The sequence below is a fragment of the Hippocampus zosterae genome, chromosome 2, assembly GCF_025434085.1.
Source record: "Hippocampus zosterae strain Florida chromosome 2, ASM2543408v3, whole genome shotgun sequence".
Classification (NCBI taxonomy): domain Eukaryota; kingdom Metazoa; phylum Chordata; class Actinopteri; order Syngnathiformes; family Syngnathidae; genus Hippocampus; species Hippocampus zosterae.
The window spans coordinates 20,176,068-20,198,214 of record NC_067452.1 but is presented as its reverse complement, the minus strand read 5'-3'; the positions used below and the strand labels follow the sequence as shown (position 1 = coordinate 20,198,214).

Here is a 22,147-nt window from a genome sequence, read left to right as displayed (position 1 = left end):
TTTGTTCGCGGCAAAGCCAAGAACACAAACACACATTTAGAGATAATGACCTCATCATTTTGTTTGTCTCATTTCAAGGACATGCACAATGCTATTATTGGGAGCAATTCATCTCGTTTAGGTTTTGTTTGAATTGATACCGCAAGGTTTCACGCACAACATTTCAGGACACTGGTTAACTTTTATCTCGTTTGGATTTTGTGAAATGCTTTCCCAGAGAAAATTATGGAAATGCACTGCGACCATCCTAACTGGACAGGCAATTTTGATCAAGTTTGAAAAAGCTTTGCCACCCATCATTCATGGCAACCTCGCCCCAAACTAAACATGGCATGACACTTTGAGTTTTGCTGCTTTCAGCAACACGGCTACTGTCGAAAGCATCAACACTTTCTTCTTGCATGCCAGCTTGTCTGTGTTCTGCTTCTGTGTGGTGTGCAATTAAAAAAAAACAGCAAAGTGTTTACTAAAATTGCCCTGTCCTGGTGGTGGTGGTGGTGGGGGGGGGGGGGTGAACTTTACAGCCATTATTCTGTTCTTGTTTGTGGTGACATCTAATTAAGCACACTTGTAGTTCAGTTGCTCTGTGAAAACCAAATTATTTCATACTCTTCTGCTGCTTGTTGCCAAGGAAAGCACACTAGACTAAAGGCTCATTTATTGTCTCCTGCGGCGACAAACATTTTGGCATTGCTTCTCGGCTATTTTCAATGCGCGGAGGGAAAGCGCCGCGGGTGTGTAAGGGGCTAATAGTGCTTGCCGTGATAAAGCTCAGTGTGACACATGACCCAGATGTTAGCGGATATTGTTTCAGCTGCCCGGTCATAGATTTGCGCGACAGTGGGGCGCGAGGCTTCGGCATCCAACCGTGACTTGTTTGTGACAGTGGGCGGGTGATGGAGGCGCATAGGTCATCCTGGTGTACATCGGTAGAAAGTGAATCATCAGGAAATACATCGGGGCTGCTGGCGAGCTTTTTTTAAAAAAATGTTTTATTATTATTTGGATTTCTGCTTACACTTCATTCTTGCTTTTGGTAATGTGTGCCCCTCGATTGCTCAAGGCTCTGTGTGTGATGAGCGAAGATGGGAGCTGTCTGCTTCAGAAAAATTCCACACGATGACACCTTGAAAGCAAGCAGATGAGTCCCTGGAATGTATCCACCTGAAATCCTGAGAATTACGTTGTCAATTCAATGTTGTGCTGTGCAATTCTTGTTTCTGGAATGTTGTAAATACTGGATAAGTAGAGCATAAAAGCAGAAGTTCTCGTCAGGACCCTACTTCACCAAGTGATCATGCAAGAGTGCGTGAGGATCAGGATACAGCCAGTGTGGCCAACGTTTATGTGGAACCAGCGTCAGATTTGGAAAGATTTTCCAAAATCTGTTCGGGGTGAAACTAAATGAGTCTATTGGGGTCAAGTGAAAATGGAAATCTTTTCTTATGCAGTGATGATGGCTTTGTCTTTCAGGGCCTGTCCTCCGAGACAAGTTTCTCAGACGGCAGCCCAAGTAAAAGTCAAATTCAACTCATTTCTGCAGCCTAAACTAAAAAGCAATCATGTTACGTGACTGATTTGAACGTAATCCCACCAGAGATGAGGACTTGAGTCAACCGGAGTTGCTGTTTTAATGACCTGTGACTCGGCAAAAATGAAAAGACTTGATTTGGGAGTTAAATTTGCTGTTGTAAATTGTGAATTCCTCCATTGTGAGACAATAGTTTTGTTTTTTTAATTTTAAACACTCAGGACATGAACTGAGACATGATAACTTGAAAGATATTATTCGCTCCATATGTTGGTTTTCAAGCTCATTATTATTTAATGTCAATAAACCAGCACCTACTGTGAAGAGGATTTAGCCTGTCAATCAGTCAAACACCTCGCAATGGAGAGTCACTCTTTTATAAATCATCAGAGTGGGATGTCAAATTAGGCCATCATGGACAACAGACTACATTTAATTTTCTCCGTCATTTGAAATCCAATTTTTGCATCTGAACATCTGTAAATTTGTTAGCCTGTCCTCCGTAGTTCGCTCATGTAAAACAATTGAGGTAGCGCAAGCAGTTATGGTTTAAAAATGACGTGCATTTCAGTTACTAAAAAAACATGTACAATTTTAAAATTGCGTTAAGTCGAAGTTGAAATCACCATTTCAAAAGTCATAAGTATTTTCAGCGCCTATGTGAAGCACCCCAGTTGAGATTTCCTGCTCCGGTTGAATGGATCACCATGAGGCCACATTGTGGAGCCAAGAGACGTTTAAATCTCTCAAAGAGGAAATGCTCTGCAAACAATTGTCTGGAATGTAAAACAAACATTTTGATTGATTGTCAAATATCAAACTGCATGATGATTATTTGAGTTCTATCATTCAGGAGTGTCAAATTAGAGTGCATTATCTTGAGAGGTGTTATGCATGCATACCTCTAAATAAGCTCATAATATAATTTGACGTTATCTTTGTCGACGCCGTGACTGCAGGTAAGACGGCATTAATAAGGTGACTTGACTTATCGTAAGTCTTGACTTGAGATACGCTGTGACTTAACTCGGCTTGACTTTCCCAAGATGACCTGTGACACACTTGAAACTTTTAAAGGTTAATCCTGTCTCAGACTTCAGACTGCTTCGGCGAGTGATCATGCGAGGGTCCGCGACTCCATCAGTAGCACGGAGCAATGCAGATACAGTTGGTGTGTCCACGCTTTTCCGTGCAACCGCAGCAATTTTTGGAGAACTTTCAAAAAGCTGTAAGGGGCGCAACTGGAAACAATGAAAACTGCACATATCTCTTCCTCTGCAGAGATGAACGCTCGTCTTTCAGCTTATCTATGAATAATCAATGATGTTGTAAGATGCAAAGTTAAGCCCGCCAACTATCACGTTGTCAGTATGTGATTCGATGTGCTTACTATCTTGACAGTGCAGCTCAGGATGTCTGTAGCTGGCACCAGTACTGGTATCCATTGGTTGCCATGACAACTAGGATCCAATTTATTTATCGTTGTTGTTTTGTAAAAGTGTTTTATGTTTTCATATGAAACTTGCTATTTATGTTTTTCTTGAAATCTTTTCAAGGTTTATTTGGAATGTTTTCTCGAGGACCATTTCCGGTTTAGGGTCACATGTGGCGGATAGCGAGGGAATCGGAGAGAGAGGTCCAAAAAGATGGCAAGAGAGAGAGAGAGACGAAACACGTCTTTATTTTAGTTTAGCTACTTTCGGTTAAACAAGGTGCACACGTTATGTTATTTCCGCTTATTTATTTCATGTCTTGAGAAACAGATTATTTATTGTTGATGTTGAAATGTCTTTTAGTTTTCACGGTGTTCCAAGAAACGTTTGGGGCATCAGTTCAATGCGTCGTCCAGATAGTGGCTGTTTGTGAATCTTTTCACATCTTCCTCTGAAGATGGATTAAGACCATCTCTTTTTTCACGTTTTCTTTTTACACATTCTTACCACACCATTTAACCTGCTGCTCTTTAAACACAATAACAACAACAAAAAAGCAGTTTTATGCTCTGATGCTCCAAACCTTCAACTCTTGATGCTTGAATCCATTTTTGTAGCATTAAATTGAAAATACACTCCCAACTGGTTGGGAATAGCATTTCCACTCCTAGATGCTTGAATGAGTTTGTTGATGTGTGCACATACAGAACATAATATTTACCAATTTGAAATCGCTCACATGTGGACTCGTGTCAGTGTGATGAGACGAATAGTGAGTCACTATTATTTTATGTTGAGAGTCAACTATATGCTGCTGCTGATCTAACCACTTGTTCCTTTCTCCTAAAAAGATGAGGCCAAAGTGGGGGTCAGTAAGCAGGTGAGAGAGATAGACTGTAGGAGTTAGAGAGGTAGAGCGGTGCTGTTTTTTTAACATGCTGTGATGCTGTGAGATACAAGTGACCCAACCTATGTGTTGCTTTCATTTTTTTTTAATTACAAGCCAAAACGTGCGCTATACCGTAGCAGGGAAATCATTTCAACTTATTTCACAGTGAACAGCAGTTTGGCTAAAATCGAACAACTCAACAAATAAGAAGCTTCAAGCTGTTTAATAAAGTTTACAGTGTGAATAAACAACAAAGGGAACTACAGGTTGCATATTTAATACAACCAAACTGTGTTGCTGTAAGAATGGCCCGCTAGCTTAAAGCGAACATGTCATGTAAAACGTCATTCAGATGCTAATATTAGCATCAATAGTCATAGTTGTCGGTCCTTTTAAGTGAGGGGTATTTGAACAACATGGTGGAGCAACACTTTCCACAGGTAATATAACAATAGTCATATTCTTTATCCTCCATGAACACTGCTTACTCTTTTGGAATGGATTGGATACAACTTTATTGTCAAATGTGCTTTTCTGTTTACCTTGACAGTAACATTCCACTGGGTGCGGCATTAAACAGCTTTGATGTCTCTTTTTGAAGAATTACTGTTAGAGGAATCTATGAGCAAAATCTATCATGTTTAAAGTTTCATTTTAATTTGGGCACATCGAAACGTTTGGGTGCGTATCCAGCACCCCCCAAATGCCTGTGCATTAAGGCGCCGGCTAACTGGCCGGAGGGCTGTTGAAGTCCACAATTAGCATGTCAATGCAGGTGGGCAATCACGGGGGAGAGGGCGAAACTCGGTCACAAAAGGGGAATGAATAATTCGGGAACAGCGGTTGAACAACAAAAGACGAGTTGAGAAAGCACGTCGCGCCCAGGCGACATTGGCCATCCGCAAAGTCTGCAACATGTTAATTCATAGTGATGTGTCGTTCGCGAACGAGCCGGCTCCCAGAGCCGGCTCTTTGAAGTGAACGATGGGAGCCGGCACCCACCTCATTGGGAGCCGGAAGGGGAGGGTTTCACACACACACACACACACACACACACCCACACACACACACACACACACACACACACACACACACGCGCTGCAGTTTATAGAAGGGGGAGGGGTTAGAGAAGAGACACACACAGCAACACACAGAAATAAAAACAACACGGTGGAAAGTGGAAAGGTAAGAAAATGGATAGGAAACGCAGTGAAATATGGACTCATTTCAATTTAATTGATAGTTCAAAAGCTTATAAATATACACATTCAGAGATTGGAACTTTTTGACGACTTTGTTTTGAGATGGTTCTTTGTAGTTTGTTTTTATTTTTGTAGCACTCCATGTTGAGTATGTTCAGAAGAATATAAATAAAGCCATATAAATAATAAATATTTGATATAATGTCTATTTTTTGCATTAGTACTTCATTTTACACATAATATTACGTTATTTTTGGTATTAAATTAATTTAAGCAACAAAAAAAACGAGGAGCCATTTGGGAGCCGAAAGAGCTGGCTCTTTTTAGGGAGCCGTCCCAAAAGAGCCGGCTCTCTAAAATGAGCCGGAATTCCCATCACTATTAATTCAATGTAGACCAGACAGAAAAGGCGTACTGGTGGTTCAACGTTTAACACAGGTAACCAATCACTACCGAGGGGCCGGACCGTGGGTGCTGTATGCAAATATCGGGGGCAGTGTTTTCCTCGTATGTTACAATAAAAGTCTGAATTGGCGGGAAGGGAGCTCGAGTGTGATCGCGGAGCAACTAACCGTCGTTTGTTCTCAGAGATCCGCTTCCGCCGATATTGAAGACAATTTTCCTGTGTGCCGAGTCATTTTATTAACTTTGTCTGAGAAAATCTCTGACAATTACTCACTATCTTCCAAAGTGCTGCTTGGTGTGAATTGAGTTGAGTTCACTGCCACCGTAGGGTGCTCGTTTTTTAAAAGCAGAAAATGGGCCCAACTATGGCTTTTGAAAAACTGTTTTGGCATTTTGGCTCTCCTAGGTTCTTACTAACCATTTTGTTCATATTTTGTAGCATTGAAAGTAGCCCGTTGAGTAGCAATGTTATACCAAATAATAAAAGACACAATTTTGAATAACGGAAATTTTTTTGTTCGTATGAGCACACAACTTGAAATACTGCAAAGTAAGACTTTTTCTTTTGAAGAAATCTAGAACGACTTCATTGGTTTCGTAGTCGCCAGCACGGTGAAATAGTATACTCCTGCTTCACAATCAAGCATCAGCGCGTTTGAATCTGTTTACGGTGTGCAGGTTTTTCATGTGCGCATGAGTTTTCGCCGGGTACTCCGACTTCCTCCAACACTCCACAAATAGGCATGTTGCATTCATTAAAGTCTCTAAAGCGTCCTTATTAACTTGTGTCAATGTTAAAATGTGTTTGTATGTGCTCTGTGACTCGTTGCTTCTTGCCCAAAACAAGGTCCCTCACATTTAGGAAGCAGACGGCTGTTCTGAGTCAATGACGGGTTTACTGTCAATACAGCCCTTAGTTGGAGCCCATTCAATTACCAAGATGAATCTGATTTCACGCATCACCTCACCGTTTTTGTTTTATGTTTAGACTTGTATTTGAATTTTGACTAAAACCGCAGATGACAAATGTGCATTCAACACTCGCACGGCCATGTGATTTATGGTCTTTTTATAAAATCAGGCTGTAGAGAATGTTATTGAGCTACCAGCGTCTCTCTCGCCCTGCGAATCAGCCGCCCCCTCTGCACCTTGGGAAAGCCTCCTGTAATTAGATCGGGGAACTCACCTGTTACCAAGTGAACTCTGAGGAGCGAGTATGGGCTGAGGGGGCAGGAAGATAAACCAAAAGGGAGGCGCAGTGGTGCCGATAAAGGGGCGCAGAGGATGAGGATGTGAGGAAACTGACCTTGACACCAGCAACATCAGCTTGCCTTGCATGAAAGCGAGATTAAAAAAAAAGAAAAAAACCTGAACGTGGGCACCAGCCGAGCTCTATGAGCGCATGCCCTCCATTTCAAACTCAAGTCCTTGTTCGAATAGGTGAGGTTTGCTGAGAAGGAAATGTCTGACACAATTCGCCTCGCTTGTTTTCATGTGCAGCAACTGCCATAGCACATTGATGTCAAAACACCACCTCCAGAGTTTACTCATCTTCCACCATAAATATTTCTTCAAAACATATATGTTTCTCCCAAGCATTCCAGCCTGTCGACCTGCTTGTTGCCTCGGCCCGGTGAATACAAGCTACCAAAACAGAAGTTGTGAGCGTGCGGAGATTTGAAATAAATATGTCGGCAGATACTGATACAAACATGCTCCTTCCGTTGGCCCAGTAAAAACATAATGAAATATTCAACGTGTCTTCCAGCAGTTTGGGTTCTACCTGTCTCGGTTTCTCTTGCTGGGTTTGTTGATATGGAAGGAAAAGGCTCTATGCTTGTCAACATCCTTATGTATCCATAAGGATTGAGTTTTAGTGGGATTAAGTGGATGATTGTCTGTGGACGAACAGGTTTAAGTTTGCATATTCGTATTCAGAAGATTGTTTGGACGCGTAAGTCAGCATCACACGTAAATCATAATTACAGTACATCCAAAAAAAAAACTGTAGCTAGTTAGCTATTCACATTGTCATCAGCTTTGGTTGTGTTAGTAGCCACCTGCTAAGTATATTTTGCATATCCTACAGTATTCATTCATTCATCTTCCGAGCCGCTTGATCCTCACTAGGGTCGCGGGGGGTGCTGGAGCCTATTCCAGCTGTCTTCGGGCAGTAGGCGGGGGACACTCTGAATTGGTTGCCAGCCAATCACAGGGCACACAGAGACGAACAACCATCCACGCTCACACTCACACCTAGGGACAATTTTTAGAGTGTTCAATCAGCCTGCCATGCATGTTTTTGGAATGTGGGAGGAAACCGGAGCACCCGGAGAAAACCCACGCAGGCCCGGGGAGAACATGCAAACTCCACACAGGGAGGCCGGAGCTGGAATCGAACCCGGTACCTCTGCACTGTGAAGCCGATGTGCTAACCACTGGACTACCGGGCCGCCTATCCTACAGTACATCTACCAAATTGTGTTTGGTATCTGAAAAATTCTCAAAGTGACTCATCGGGCCCATTGCTCACTCCAACAGCGGAAGTGGGAGGAATCTTGTCACGTGCCAGCATTGATGACTGAAAAAACAACTTAAAAAATTAATGTTTTAGCGTCTAATAAATTAAAGGTGAAAATGGTAAAGTGGTCCTAGCATTCCTCTAATTTTCTGTAATTAGTTGGACACATTTGCATGAATGGTCAATTTAATTGAGTGCTAAATATGTTTATGTTTGTTCCGGTTTCAGCGTCTTCCAGGTACTGTATTCTTGCTTGGGTGCATTTTAAAAAATATATATATTTTTAGCTTGTCACTCTGCATTCAGACTGTCATGTCCTCATCGTGTCAGCCTCACAGGCCTCGGGCGGTGACTTTTAATATCAGTGACTTTGTGTGGCAGGAAGGAAAATAATGTTCCCTTCATTGTCCATCCATCCATGTATTTACGCGCAGCAGGTCTTTAGCGTGCACAGGGTTGAAAATATGTGTTGAATGTCATGGTCATTGCAGGTGAGCTGGAGTGGTCATCATTCAATTCGCAGGCCACATATAGACAAAAAAAAGAAAATCAGAGTAGCTTTTATTTTTTTGTATTTTGCAACTGACAATTTTAAGTGACTTATTTTGTTATGTTTTTTTTAAAATCTAACACACACCAGAAAAATACATTCTAGATTTTTTTCTAATCCAATAATCAGCCTGGATCAAAAACTCTAAACTGAAAACTGACCCACTCGAATGTGTTTTTGAGATCCGGAGCTTGTTAACTGCCGTATTTGTGTCATGTTCTGTCTGTTTTGTTTTGAATTCCAGCTGAACGGTGGGCATTTCCCTTCAGCTGCGGACTGTCCTTTAAGGACTGTCCTGCCGACAACTGAGTGTCGGATAATTAGCTTTCCTCAAGCCATTGTTCATCAGAATCAGAATCATCTTTATTGGCCAAGTATGTGGAACACACAAGGAATTTGTCTCCGGTATAACACACTGCACTAGTATCATCGTAAACAACAAAATCATTGAACCATTTTAGAGTATACCAGTTTTGTTGTAGTACCATTTTGTGGTGCAAGAAGAGTGACTATGTCAGTGACTGTTTAAGGAGTTAATGGCTAGAGGGAAGAAGCTGTTTAAGTGTCTACTGGATTTGGTGCGCATGGATCTGTAGCGTCTGCCTGAGGGGAGTGGCTGAAAAAGGTGGTGGGCAGGGTGCGGGGGATCCAGGAGGATTTTCCGTGGCCTTGTCTTGATTCTTGCAGTGTGCAAGTCCTCAAGAGTGGGTAGGGCGGTGCCAACGATTTTTTCTGCCGTCCTAACTGTCCGTTAAAGTCGGATTTTGTCCTTTTTTGTGGCGGCCCCAAACCAAACCGTGATGGAAGAACACAGGATTGATTCGATGACTGCCGTGTAGAACTGTTGTAGCACCTCCTGTGGCAGGCCATGCTTCCACAGCAGCCTCAGGAAGTACATCCGCTGCCGGGCCCTTTTCAGGATGGAGATGGTGTTGACTTCCCACTTCATGTCCTGGGAGACTGTGATTCCCAGGAACTTGAATGTCTCGACGGTTGACACAGGGCAGTTGGATAGTGTGAGGGGCAACTGAGGAGAAGAATGTTTCCTGAAGTCCACGATCATCTCTACAGTCTTGAGCGTGTTCAGCCTGAGGTTGTGTCGGCCGCACCAGAGCTCCAGCTGCTCCACTTGTTGGCGGTACGCAGACTCGTCGCCGTCTTTGATGAGACCGATGACCGTGGTGTCGTCTGCAAACTTTATGAGTTTGACAGCTGGATCTGTTGAGGTGCAATCGTTTGTGTAGAGAGAGAAGAGCAGTGGCGAGAGGACACATCCCTGTGGGGCTCCAGTGCTGGTAGTGCGTATTGATGATGTTGTTGCTCCCAGTCTCACCTGTTGTGTCCGTCCCGTCAGGAAGCTGAGGATCCACTGGCAGATCGCATGGGACACACCGAGGTGGAGTAGTTTGGGGGTGAGGAGTTCCGGGATGTTGGTGTTGAACGCAGAGCTGAAACCCACAAACAGAATCCTTGCATAGGTCCCTGTGCTGTCGAGGTGCTTGAGGATGTAGTGCAGACCTATGTTGACTGCGTCTTCCACAGACCTGTTTGCCCGGTAGGCAAACTGGAGAGGGTCCAGCAGGGGTCCAGTGACGTTCTTTAGGTGGTTCAGCACAAGGCGTTCAAAGGACTTCATGACCACAGACATCAGGGCGACAGGCCTATAGTCGTTCAGTTCCGATGTTGCCGATTTCTTGGGAACTGGGATGATGGTAGACTGTTTGAAGCAGGATGGGACCTCACACAGCTCCAGGGATCTGTTGAAGATCTGTGTGAAGACCGGAGCCAGCTGGTCAGCGCAGACTTTCAGGCAGGAGGGGGACACTTTGTCGGGCCCCGGAGCTTTCTTGATCTTTTGCTGCTTGAAGAGCCGTCTCACGCCCTGTTCGTGGATCTGTAGTGGAGAAAAAGAGGGTGGGGGGGTAGGTAGAGTGGTTTCTGGTAGAGGTGGAAAATGGGGGTGTCCTTTTCAAATCGGCAGAAAAACATGTTTAGTTCATTAGCAAGACCCTTATTGTTCACTGTTTGGGGGGATGGCATTCTATAGTTAGTGATTGCTTTCAGGCCATTCCATACAGATGCAGAGTCGTTAGCAGAGAACTGGTTTTTCAGCCTCTCTGCATAGCTTCTCTTTGCGATGTTAATTTCCTTTGTCAATTGGTTTCGGGCATGTTTGTACAGTGCCCGATCTCCACTTCTAAATGCGGCCTCTTTCTCTTTCCTGAGTTGCCTGAGTTTGGGAGTAAACCATGGCTTGTTATTGTTGAAGGAGCGGGAAGGACCTCGTTGGTACACTCATGTCCTCACAGAAACTGATGTATGATGTTACAGTGTCTGTGTATTCATCCAGTGTGCCCGTTGAAGTTTCAAAGATGCCCCAATCAGTGCAGTCTAAGCATTCTTGTAGAGCTAGCTTTGCCTCATCTGTCCATTTTTTCAGTCTTAACAACCGGTTTAACACATTTGAGTTTCTGTCTGTATGTAGGTATTAAGTGGATTAAATTGTGGTCAGAAAGACCCAATGCTGCACGGGCGACCGATCGGTATGCATTTTTGATTGTTGTATAGCAGTGGTCTAGAATGTTGCCTTCTCTGGTGAAACAGTCGATGTGCTGCTTATATCTGGGAAGTTCACGGTTAAGATGTGCTCTATTAAAATCGCCCAAAATGATCAGGGGTGACTCTGGGTATTTTAGTTCGAGTTTGTTTACTTGTTCGGCTAGCGTTTGTATCGCCATGTTAGCGTTAGCTTGTGGCGCAATGTAAACGCCGACTAGTAAAAAGGAGGTGAACTCACGTGGCGAGTAGAATGGCTTGCAGTTTAAAGATAGCGACTCCAGGTCCGGGCTGCAGTGTGCGTCGAGCTTCGTGACATCAGTGCACCATTCTTCGTTGATATAGAAGCAAATCCCACCACCTTTCGATTTCCCTGATAGCTCCGTGTCGCGGTCGGCTCGGAGAAGGCGGAAGCCGGGTAGATGTAGCGCGGGATCTGGATGGCGGTCACTGAGCCAGGTTTCAGTGAAGCAGAGCGCAGCAGAACGTGCAAATGTTTTGTTGGTCTTTGTGAGGAGAAGAAGTTCATCCATCTTGTTTGGCAGAGATCGTAGATTAGCAAGATGGATCGATGGGAGCGGGGTTCGAAATCCACGCTGCCGGAGCTTGACGAGCACGCCGGCTCGCTTCCCCCTCCTCCGGCGGCGTTTCCATGCTCCGTACAGCGCAGCCGCTCCGCTCGCGATTAGCTCCGAAAAACCTTGTGGATTTTCGTGTGCTGGTGAAAAAAGGCCGAGCGTAGATTCCCCAATGCGCAGCAACTTTTCCCTCGTGTAAGTAAGCCGCTCGGGGTCGCCAAAAACAAACGAAAATGACAAAAACAGGGATAATACTAGTGAGCGTGTGACCGAGGCTGCCATAGCTGTCGGCGCCTGATGACGATATCATGTGCAAGTTTGTCGACGTTCCTGATCTTGCTCCGTTTTTCTCGTTCCTCGTTTATTGCTCTCCATTTTCTAGTAAGTAGTCTTTTGGGTTTTGGTAAGTTATTCTCAGTTTGTATTTGTTTGTGATTTGGTTCTCTTGTCCTTTTGAGACAAGCTATTTTCGTTTGTATTTTCCTTGCCTTTTGCGAGCTGCTTTTGTTTCTCTCGTATTATCCTGGTGTGTTTACCAGCGTCATTATTTGGACTGTCTCGACTTCGCACCACTCTTTCTGTAAATAAGGTTTTTGGGGGTTTTTTTGGGACACATTCTCCGAGTCTGTGTATGTAGAGTGCACTTCTGTCCAGAACATTCTTGACCACCGCAGTGGTCACTAGAGAAATTCACTTCTTCCTTGAAATTTTCGCTATGTTGTTTGTGGTTGAATTAAAAAGTATATATCATACAGTAACAGAGCAGTATATGTGGAGCCTCAAGACATGGTGGGGCAGAGCCAGAGTACCCAGCAAAATAGTGTAATATAGTAATATAGTTTGTGCTTTTGCATGCAAGGTTTTCCTTTTAGCCCATGCACCCCCTGGAGTGTCTGCTGGAGTATCATAACCATGTGCTTGGATTGCACAGATTTGCTCAAAAAAGGAAATTGTCATCATCCGTAAATGTAACCATATTAGTAGAGAGAATATTTTATGACAAAAATAATTTCTAAGGATATTGTCATCACTGCAGGACTGAGCAAAAAAAAATAAAATAATCAATATATATATATATTAAATAGTAATCATATGATGAGCTTAGAGATGTCCCATTTTGATGTTTTAATTCAAATAATATTGTCTTTTCGCATGAGTACTTTTGTCTCAGTTGAAGTTGGTCCTTTCACCTTCCATTACTAGTTATGATTGATGTCCAAGCACCCTCCTCCGAGACAGAGTGATGGGCAAATACGTCGAGTAGCGTTCATTAGTCCCGCTGTTCTCAATGGTTCATAAATCACTACCATCTGGAAACGCTAGCAGGACTGCAAAGTGGCGAACGTGACGCACAACCTACAGTTGCCCTCTCCACCACCGCTGGCCGATGACCAATCAGATTGCGGGATTGCAGGGACACGCAGTCCGTATGAAGGCCGACAAACATCGTGGGGATTTCAAAACTGCAATGTGTTGATTGGAACAGATTGTGACAAATGTGCGAGGCTTCATGGGGCTTAAGTTAGAACCCTTTGAATGGTGTTGTCATGCTTTTGTCCTTCTTCACATCAAGTTACATTTTAAACCTGCCAAGAAGGAAAGTGGACGGCTGGGTGGTGAGTGGTTAGCATGTCGACCTCACAATGCAGAGGTACCGGTTTTCAATTCCAACTCCCTGTGTGGAGTTTGCATGTTCTTCCCAGGCCTGCGTGGGTTTTCTCCGGGAAACTGGGTACTCCGGTTTCTCCACCAAATTCCCAAAATATGCATGGCAGGCTGAGTTGTCCCTGGATGTGAGTGTGAGCTTGGATGGTTGTTCGTTTCTGTGTACCCTGCGATTGGCTGGCAACCGGTTCAGGGTGTCCCCCGCCTACTGCCCGAAGACAGCTGGGATAGGCTCCAGCACCCCCCGCGACCCTTGTGAGGATAAGCGGATTGGGAAATGGATGGACGGAAGAAGGAAAGTACAAGAGGTATTACTTTAATCTCTGCTTCTTTGTTTTTCTTATGAACTTTCGACAAAAGCAAACTGACGATGGAACAGTCTGAGCATTTTGACCAAAAGTATCACAATTATCACTATCATCAAGCTAACGCTGAAAAACTGTATCTGAACTCAGACAGAAAGCATTGCAGCTAGTTTTATTTTTTGAAGACATGCAAGCCTAAGAACCACAGTAAAAATTATGTGTTCATGTGTGCTAGAATCCACAAAAAAAAGACAAAAATGACTCTTGAATACGGTGATCCTATTGTCATTTTTGTCATACTGTGGATGCCATGGTTGTTATCTGTAAGCCAACTGAATCAACTGTTTTTTGTTTTTTCCCTGTGGAACCTCTGCTGATACATCATGACTGTTGTAAGGTCTTTGTAGATATGTCAGTATGTCAGGGAGGATCTAAGTTTAGTCTGGGTTGTTAACAAAATTTCTGGAGAGTTTTGATCACATGCGCATGCTTTTGATCTACTCAGTAGTATTGACCTCAAGCATTTGTAAGTTTTAAGTAAATGCTGTGAATTGAGCTTGGAGTGCTATTTAAGGATTTCAGGATCGGAATTTGGCTTACAGTATGTTTATGCTTTGAACTATTCATATAGCCAGTTATGAACATTTTTTAGGAAGGGATGTCATTTACAATTTTTTTGTTTCCATAATTCATAGCAAAGGTCGGTCCCGATCCTTGAGAATCCGATTTATTATTCTTATTTTTTTGTAATTCATTCATTCATTCATCTTCCGAGCCGCTTGATCCTCACTAGGGTCGCGGGGGGTGCTGGAGCCAATCCCAGCCGTCTTCGGGCAGTAGGCGGGGGACACCCCGAATCGGTTGCCAGCCAATCACAGGGCACACAGAGACGAACAACCATCCACGCTCACACTCACACCCAGGGACAATTTAGAGTGTTCAATCAGCCTTGCATGCATGTTTTTGGAATGTGGGAGGAAACCGGAGCACCCGGAGAAAACCCACGCAGGCCCGGGGAGAACATGCAAACTCCACACAGGGAGGCCGGAGCTGGAATCGAACCCGGTACCTCTGCACTGTGAAGCCGACATGCTAACCACTGGACTACCGGGCCGCCCTTTTTGTAATTCCTTTTGTATATCGTTTTTTTTTTTTTACGATTAGGTGTCTCTGGGGCTGAACAACTCATGGAATTCAAATTGACGACGCACTGCAGTAGAATGCAGTTTTCAAATCTAAAAGCTGCAATTTAGGAAAAAAATAAAACGACTTCATTTCCGTCGGTAGGTTTTGTTTCATACACGGAGAGATTTTCAAAATCCTTCATCCCGTGTGTGTGGCTTTGTCCTTCCCGGTTATATGAAATGCCTAAAATGAGGGATGAACGTTGTGGTTAAAGGACACGTGGAAGAAGGTGGCTGACGGTTATCGATTTTCTTTGCGCACCTGCAATTAAGACCTAAGAAGACACGTAAGACGTTCATTCTGGAGCTCATGCTTTGAATGTCCTCACTTCCCTTTCCAACCATCTCCGGGGAAATCAACAGTGGGGTTGAGTGCAATGTGAGCCCCATCCTTTGTTACTCCTCCATCCACCTGTGCCTCCTTCTGTGCCGTCTGCGACACAATAACAATTGTCCCATCAGCCAAAATCAAACACGATCTGATTTGAGCTCTCTGTGTCTTCAATCCACCCGTTCGGCCTGCGATGTTTGTCATCACCGCTGCACCACACCCCATCGTCCTAATCATGGCCGACACTCCTTCTCCCTCTGCTAGCCAGCCCTGATTCAAAGGGCCCCAGTATTGATGAGTGACTTCAACAAAGACGTTCAACCTTTGCTGCTTTTTTGCTCACGGAGCAACAAAGCAGTTTAGATCAGTGGTTCTTAATCTGGGTTCGGTGGCCTCTGCCATGGAGGGAAAAACACTCGCGACTCATAATGTTAATTAGTTATGACAAGCCCGCTTGGCCATCACTGGCTGCAGATGATCACATGACGTTGCTTGTCCAATCAGTGCTGTGGGAAATTTAATCCGCTTAGTAGTCGTGTGACTGTCGTGCTAGCACGTCGTACAATTAAAAAAAAAAAAAGTACACTTACCTCTTGAAATTTTATTTACTTTTTCGGTTTTTAATAAACACATTTTTAAAAAATATATTGAATTTGTGTGTATATATTTATAATATACAGTACATATATATATATTTTTTTCACTAATGAAGGGTTTGGTGAATGTGCATATTAACTGGTTGGGTTCGGTACCTCTAAGAAGGTTAAGAACCACCGGTTTAATGCTTGGGTGCAGATGCGGTCATGTTGCCCGATGATGCGAGAGGGGAGGGAATGGTGGTCTTGACTCAAGTCTCTGCCTTGATGGGGCTTCTTTTCTTACTGCCTGACTGCAGTCTGTACTTTTCAAGTGTCTGGTTTTGGCATCACCTCTGCCCATTGTTCTTCTTTTCTTTTCCGCCGTTCTTCCTTTCCGCTGCCCGCAAATATCACGTCTCATTTGGGGTCGAGAGTTCTCAATTCATATTGGTAGCATTCTCAATGTCTTCTCTTTGCCGTGTAAATTTATAATTCCCACCTCTCTATGTTTTGGATCACAGAAATCAATGTGATTTCTTCTCCATCTTGCTAGGTGCCCAAAAGTACAAGATTAGTAATTGTTTCTGGCTGCTCTAAGCGACAAATGCCTTTTATTTGCCAGTTAACCCAACCTGTGTGTGCGACACCATTTGGGAGTTGCGCAGAACAGAAAGATGAGCACAACTTTTGACGCCTTGTAAGAAGTTGTGAAATGCTCCGACTCATTTGATTGTGTTGTGCGTCTCAGCTGTGTTTTGCCCTTTCCTTTCGTCTCCACTTGATATTTAGCTATTTTATTTCCAGGCAGCAGGTGTGTACTTGTACAGCCACTTGGATGTACTGAATAGTGAATAGTCAGTCATCCTGTATCTTCTCGTCGTCTCAATTGAGAATGGATTCTTTTCTTCTTTGTGGAAGGAAAATGTGATGCGATGTAACGTGCCAAATGCGACAAAGAAACATTGTCCTTTAAGATGCAGAACAGTGTTGTCTCTGGTCGCATTGGGCTTGAATTGGAGATACTGAGGGGAAATGGATTTTGTGTTGACTCCCTTATCAAATCTAATTAGGCTAAGCTTTCAACGTTTTAAAGAGAGATCGGCTGTCCGCGTTTCGACACAGTGCTCCACTTACCAAACGAGGGAGGAGAGATGAAAGGAGCAGATCCGCAGTCTGCACTCTTTTGGTTTTCCCTGCCAGACAGCAGATGTTAATCAGCAACAGTCACAAACTGTCCAACTTGAAAACACAGTAGCACACCTCCTTTTTGGATTTTGTTGACGTTGGATTCCAGAGTTCTATATTCATTTTAGAACCATCTATTTTTGTGTTGTTTTGCGCTTGATATATTTGGTTACAAAAGGGTGGGATGGCTGTTCTCCAAGGGGAAGACCGTGCTGCATTTATCTTCCTACTTTTGGCTTCCCTCATGTCTCACCGTCTCTTTGTTGACCCGTTTTTCTGCAATTTTCCCCCACCCCTGGTCCACCAACGTATCACGGGCTCGGTTGCCTGGCTCTTTACAACAGGCCAGCCACAAAGTGCGCCGGAGGGTCTGTGAAACTGAGCTGCTTACACACATCCAAGCTCAGTAATGGCGGCGAGTGGTGGTGGAGGTTCCAGGGTGAGCTTTCCTTTTAGCCGTTTGTGTCATTTGGACGCACGCGGATGAAAGCATGGCACTATAGCCTCCTTTGGATTTGACCTCATTCTCCGGGTACTCCATTTTCCACCACAACCAAACCATGTGAGTTTGCTTGATTCCAATTCTCCCTTCAATAAAATACTGCTACTAAATTTGGATCTTCTTTGAGGTGGGACACTGATGCCCACTGCTCCTCGGAGCTGGCTTAAAGTCTTTGTAAAGTAGAAATCAAAATGCCTTGTGAATTTGACACACCCACGAGAAGAGTGTTGCTAACAACCCTTCCAAATTTGAAGAATCACCAAGCATGTTAAATGAGGCTTCAAAATCTTCAAGCCGTTGTTTCCCCACTGTAGGTGCGTCTGCTGTATGCAGTCCACTCATGTGTCAACTGCCAATCAAATAGCACAAATCTTTCTTATCACGACACATCCCTTAATCTTTGAGCCACAGAAATATATATCAGCTCAAAGCCTCCGCTGGCCCGAATTTGTTCCACCAGGTGGCCGCCGGGCGTGGTTAGCGCAATTCGCTGTTTGACCTCCAAATTTGATCTTGATGAATTGCCTTCAGTCAGTGGCCTGTGACAAAAATGACTTTTTTTTTTGTGGACGTGAAGCCAAAACATGGATAAATATTGTGAAATGTATTGTGTGTAATGTCTGGAAAGTGACATACTGTATCCGTGTATCCGTGTTGCTAGTTAAAGGAGGACACAGTCACTGAGGCTTTTTAGTGTCCCCAAGCGGTCTAAAAGGATACACATTCATTCAAGGATCCTTCAGGCAACACCCACTTTGAGTGAAAAATTAGTGAGCGGTGGAACAAGAGTCTGGTCGGAATGTGAGTACCTCATTTTAAAACACATTTTTATTCTTTTGCTTTCGACTCAGTTAAAGACTCAGCATTGTTTTCGTGTCTTATTGTGTTTGTTGTTTTGATGTTATCTTTATTTATGAGCTAATTGTTACATTCTGTACAGCACTTTGCAGCTGTGGTTGTTTTCAAAGTGTTCAATAAATCGAGTTGAGTTGAGCAGTTCACTGCTTCAAACGAGTTGCTTTTCTTTCTGTGCTGAAATAGCTCCTCCAAAAACCCAAACAATCCTTTTCCATTGAACGTGTGTAATCATGCTGTCAATTATGCTCCTGGAAAGATGAAAAGGAAGCCACCGTGGAGTGCGAATATGATAGATTAGCCGCCAGCTGCTGTTCAAACATCTTCAACACAAGCGGCATCATTTGCCTCAACTTTGATTTTCTTTCAAGCAACTTCCTTTTCTTTCTTTTTTTCAGCAGCAAACAGTTATTTTAATCCGTGCTTATTTTTACAAAATGCTACGAGAGCTCCTTGTCACCATTAAAACATTCTGAGATGGATTTCAAGGAAAGCGTCAAAGCTGGTTAATCGGCTCAGCCCGGTTAGATTTTACTCACTTTGCCTACCCCCGCTCCTCTGTAATCATCCAAATCTGACAAGATGATTAATCGTGATCAAACAAGGAAGAGATTAGCATTTTTATTCAGCTGTATGTTTGATGAGTTGATGCTATGCAAGAGAATCCGCGAGAAGGTGCATGTCTGTACCTCAAAGCGAAATTGTTGCTCCAAGCTGCGGCGAGACGGAACGTATTGGCCACAAGACGCATTCATATAAAGTTCATGTCCGAACTGTTATTTGCCACCCTCAAATCAATTCCATCCCCGAGCAATTTTGTGCACTTATGTCGTTCAATATAATTTGAAATGCGCACGGGCACGACTCTCACTAGAGCGGCACCTTAATCGCTTTTCCTTTACAACGATAAGCTCCTGATGTCCTATCGGAAAATATTTCTTCTTGATTTTCTTTATTCTTCAAAGTAAACAAAAAGCTGTCTATACGAACACGGGAATGCTTCACACAAGTTGGTGCCACAAAACAAACGCCACGCTGGATCAATGTGATTAGTTTGCATGCTAAACTGCAAGTTTGGTTTTGTTTTGTTTTTCACTGGGCTGTGTTGCACTCGTTTTTCACAGAGTCACCGAGCGGTTAAGACATAGGATTTAAAATTTAAAAAGGATTCCCTGCAAGTTTCCTGACTGCTGTTGCTTTAAATCAAGAGGTGGACTTTTATGCACCGTTCGCATGCTCCATCACGCTGATTTTTCTGTTTGCATAAATAGGGAGAAGATCCGTGTTTGAAAAAAATGGAAATGTTGGAAATGTGAGCTGTGCTGAATCAGTTGTTTAGAGAAGGCCTTTCGAGGATAGATTTTGACAGATTCGTGAGTGATATTTGATCAAGATATGTTTAATCTGCACAGAGAAAAAGAAAAAAAAAAGTCTCACAGCAGACAAAAAAGTGTTGCGTTAATACTCTTGTACACTATGTATTATCAGAGGTGTAACGATTAATCGACAACTAATAGATAATCAAATTAATCAAGGGGCCGGCCCGGTAGTGCAGTGGTTAGCACGTCGGCGTCACAGTGCAGAGGTACCGGGTTCGATTCCAGCTGCGGCCTCCCTGTGTGGAGTTTGCATGTTCTCCCCGGGCCTGTGTGGGTTTTCTCCGGGTGCTCCGGTTTCTTCCCACATTCCAAAAACATGCGTGGCAGGCTGATTGAACACTCTAAATTGTCCCTAGGTGTGAGTGTGAGCGTGGATGGTTGTTTATCTCTGTGTGCCCTGCGATTGGCTGGCAACCGATTCAGGGTGTTCCCCGCCCGCCTACTGCCCGGAGACAACTGGGATAGCACCCCCCGCGACCCTAGTGAGGATCAAGCGTTTCGGAAGATGAATGAATGAAATTAATCAAGAAGTATTCTTGATAATAGTGTAATCGTTTGGACATCGTTTAAAACAAATCCTAATCTTCAGAATTCCAGCTTCTTAACTGTTAATAATCAACCTTTTCTGTAGTGTTCTGTGAAAGCAAATGATCATCTTTGTGTTGAATCAAAATAAGACACTTGGTTTTACTTTGGAAAACAACGATCGATATTTTTGCACATTTCCTGATATTTTACAGACTAAACTAGCAACTGAATCAGAATCAATTCATTTTCTACACCATAGGTGTCAAACTCAGGTTCTGGAGGGCCGCTGTCCCGCAAGTTTTCCAAGTCTCCCTGTTGCAACACACCTGATTCAAAGGAACAGGTTCAATATCAGAGCTTGCTGATGATCTGATCATTTGAATCGGGTGTGTTGCAACAGGGAGACTTGGAAAACATGCAGGGCAGCGGCCCTCCAGGACTTGAGTTTGACACCTATGTTCTACACAGTCAATTTGAAAATTAAAATTGGAAATTAAATTTTTTTTATCCATGTCATCATCAAAACAATGGACAGATGAACTGATTATTATTATGAATGTTAGTTGCATATTATCTATAGCAATCCTCATTAACATGAACACAAGTATAGTTCATCAATGCAAATGTGACCTTGCAAGCATGAACAGAAATGGGGAGGGGGAATTAAATGAAAGGTGATGGAGCAAAGATTACATTAAAGAGCAATCTTTATAACAGTTGGTGCTCTAAAATAATTTCAGAAAAAAATAATAGTTAAGCACAAACGGTAAGAAAACAAAGCAGGTACTTTGAGGATGAATTGTTTACAGGATGTATTTTTAGCCTCTTTACAATCTACTGCTGTTTGTCATTTGAGCAGATGTTGGAGCAGTATGAAAAAGTAGATGCTTGAGGTAACTACGGGTTTAATCGTAAGTCATTGTGACACAAATGGAAGCATTTGGCTGACTGAACTGGAGCCGGATCCGATCAATAGAATTGTTTACTGCACACTAGTTCCGCACTTTTCCTGCATCTTGTCACACCAACACTTGATTGAAGGTGAGACTTTGGCGAGGGAACAGAAGCCCTGACAGGTCCTCAATGAATGTGCGCAGCAGAAAATCCTTGTTAGTCATGCAACGATGCGCGGGGCAGTGAAATGTGCACATCAACAGTGCACGGGCATGAATATACACTTGTGATTCAGTAGGGAGACGACACACACAATTGTAGCTTTATCACACGCATCTTTATCCAGCAGAGAGAAATGTTGTTCTGGTCGCTATTTGCCATCCATCAAGACAAAGCATCGTGCCTTAATAAATCAAGTCAACAAGCTTCACGTGACCCCGTTGCCCTCATGATATGATATGTGGGATGTTATTACCCCCGAAGACCCGGCGTTTGTCTGAAAAGTCGGATGGCTGGCGAGGGTGTGAAGCGTGCGCTGGCCAAGGTCAAGGTGAAGCCGACTGGAAGCCAAGCCTCACAAACTATCCGCCATAAGCCATGTCCACATTTTAAAACACATACATGTACATATAATTTGAGATGCATTTTAGGCTTTCATCCAAGCACATACCGTTACAGCTCACGTGACTTTTCTTTTTAACGCGAGGCATGACTGGTTTATTGCGTTTTGTGTCTAACTCTAATAGTTCTTCAGACTTCTGATTGACTAAAATGGGTTTGTATACCAGGTTCTGAATTTCTCTCTCTCTCTTTATATAGTATATATATATATATATATATATATATATATATACACACACACACACACACACACACACACGTATATATGTATATAGGGCGGCCCAGTAGTCGAGTGGTTAGCACGTCGACTTCACAGTGCAGAGGTACCAGGTCCATTTCCAGCTCCGGCCTTCCTGTGTGGAGTTTGCATGTTCTCCCCGTGCTTGCGTGGGTTTTCTTCGGGTCCTCCGGTTTCCTCCCACATTCCAAAAACATGCATGGCAGGCTGATTGAAC

General features: G+C 43.4%; 1 protein-coding gene and 1 long non-coding RNA gene across 5 annotated transcripts in view; one reads left to right on the top strand and one right to left on the bottom strand.

Moving 5' to 3' along the window:
- LOC127595426 (neural cell adhesion molecule 2-like) overlaps positions 1-22,147 on the top strand; it is a 188,390-nt gene that overhangs the window by 9,616 nt on the left and 156,627 nt on the right. The window lies entirely within an intron of this gene.
- On the bottom strand, positions 15,133-17,149 carry LOC127595487 (uncharacterized). The gene is made up of 3 exons (XR_007961275.1): positions 16,863-17,149; positions 15,330-15,420; positions 15,133-15,252 (listed from the first exon to the last, which is right to left on the bottom strand). It is a non-coding gene; the product is annotated as an uncharacterized LOC127595487 (long non-coding RNA).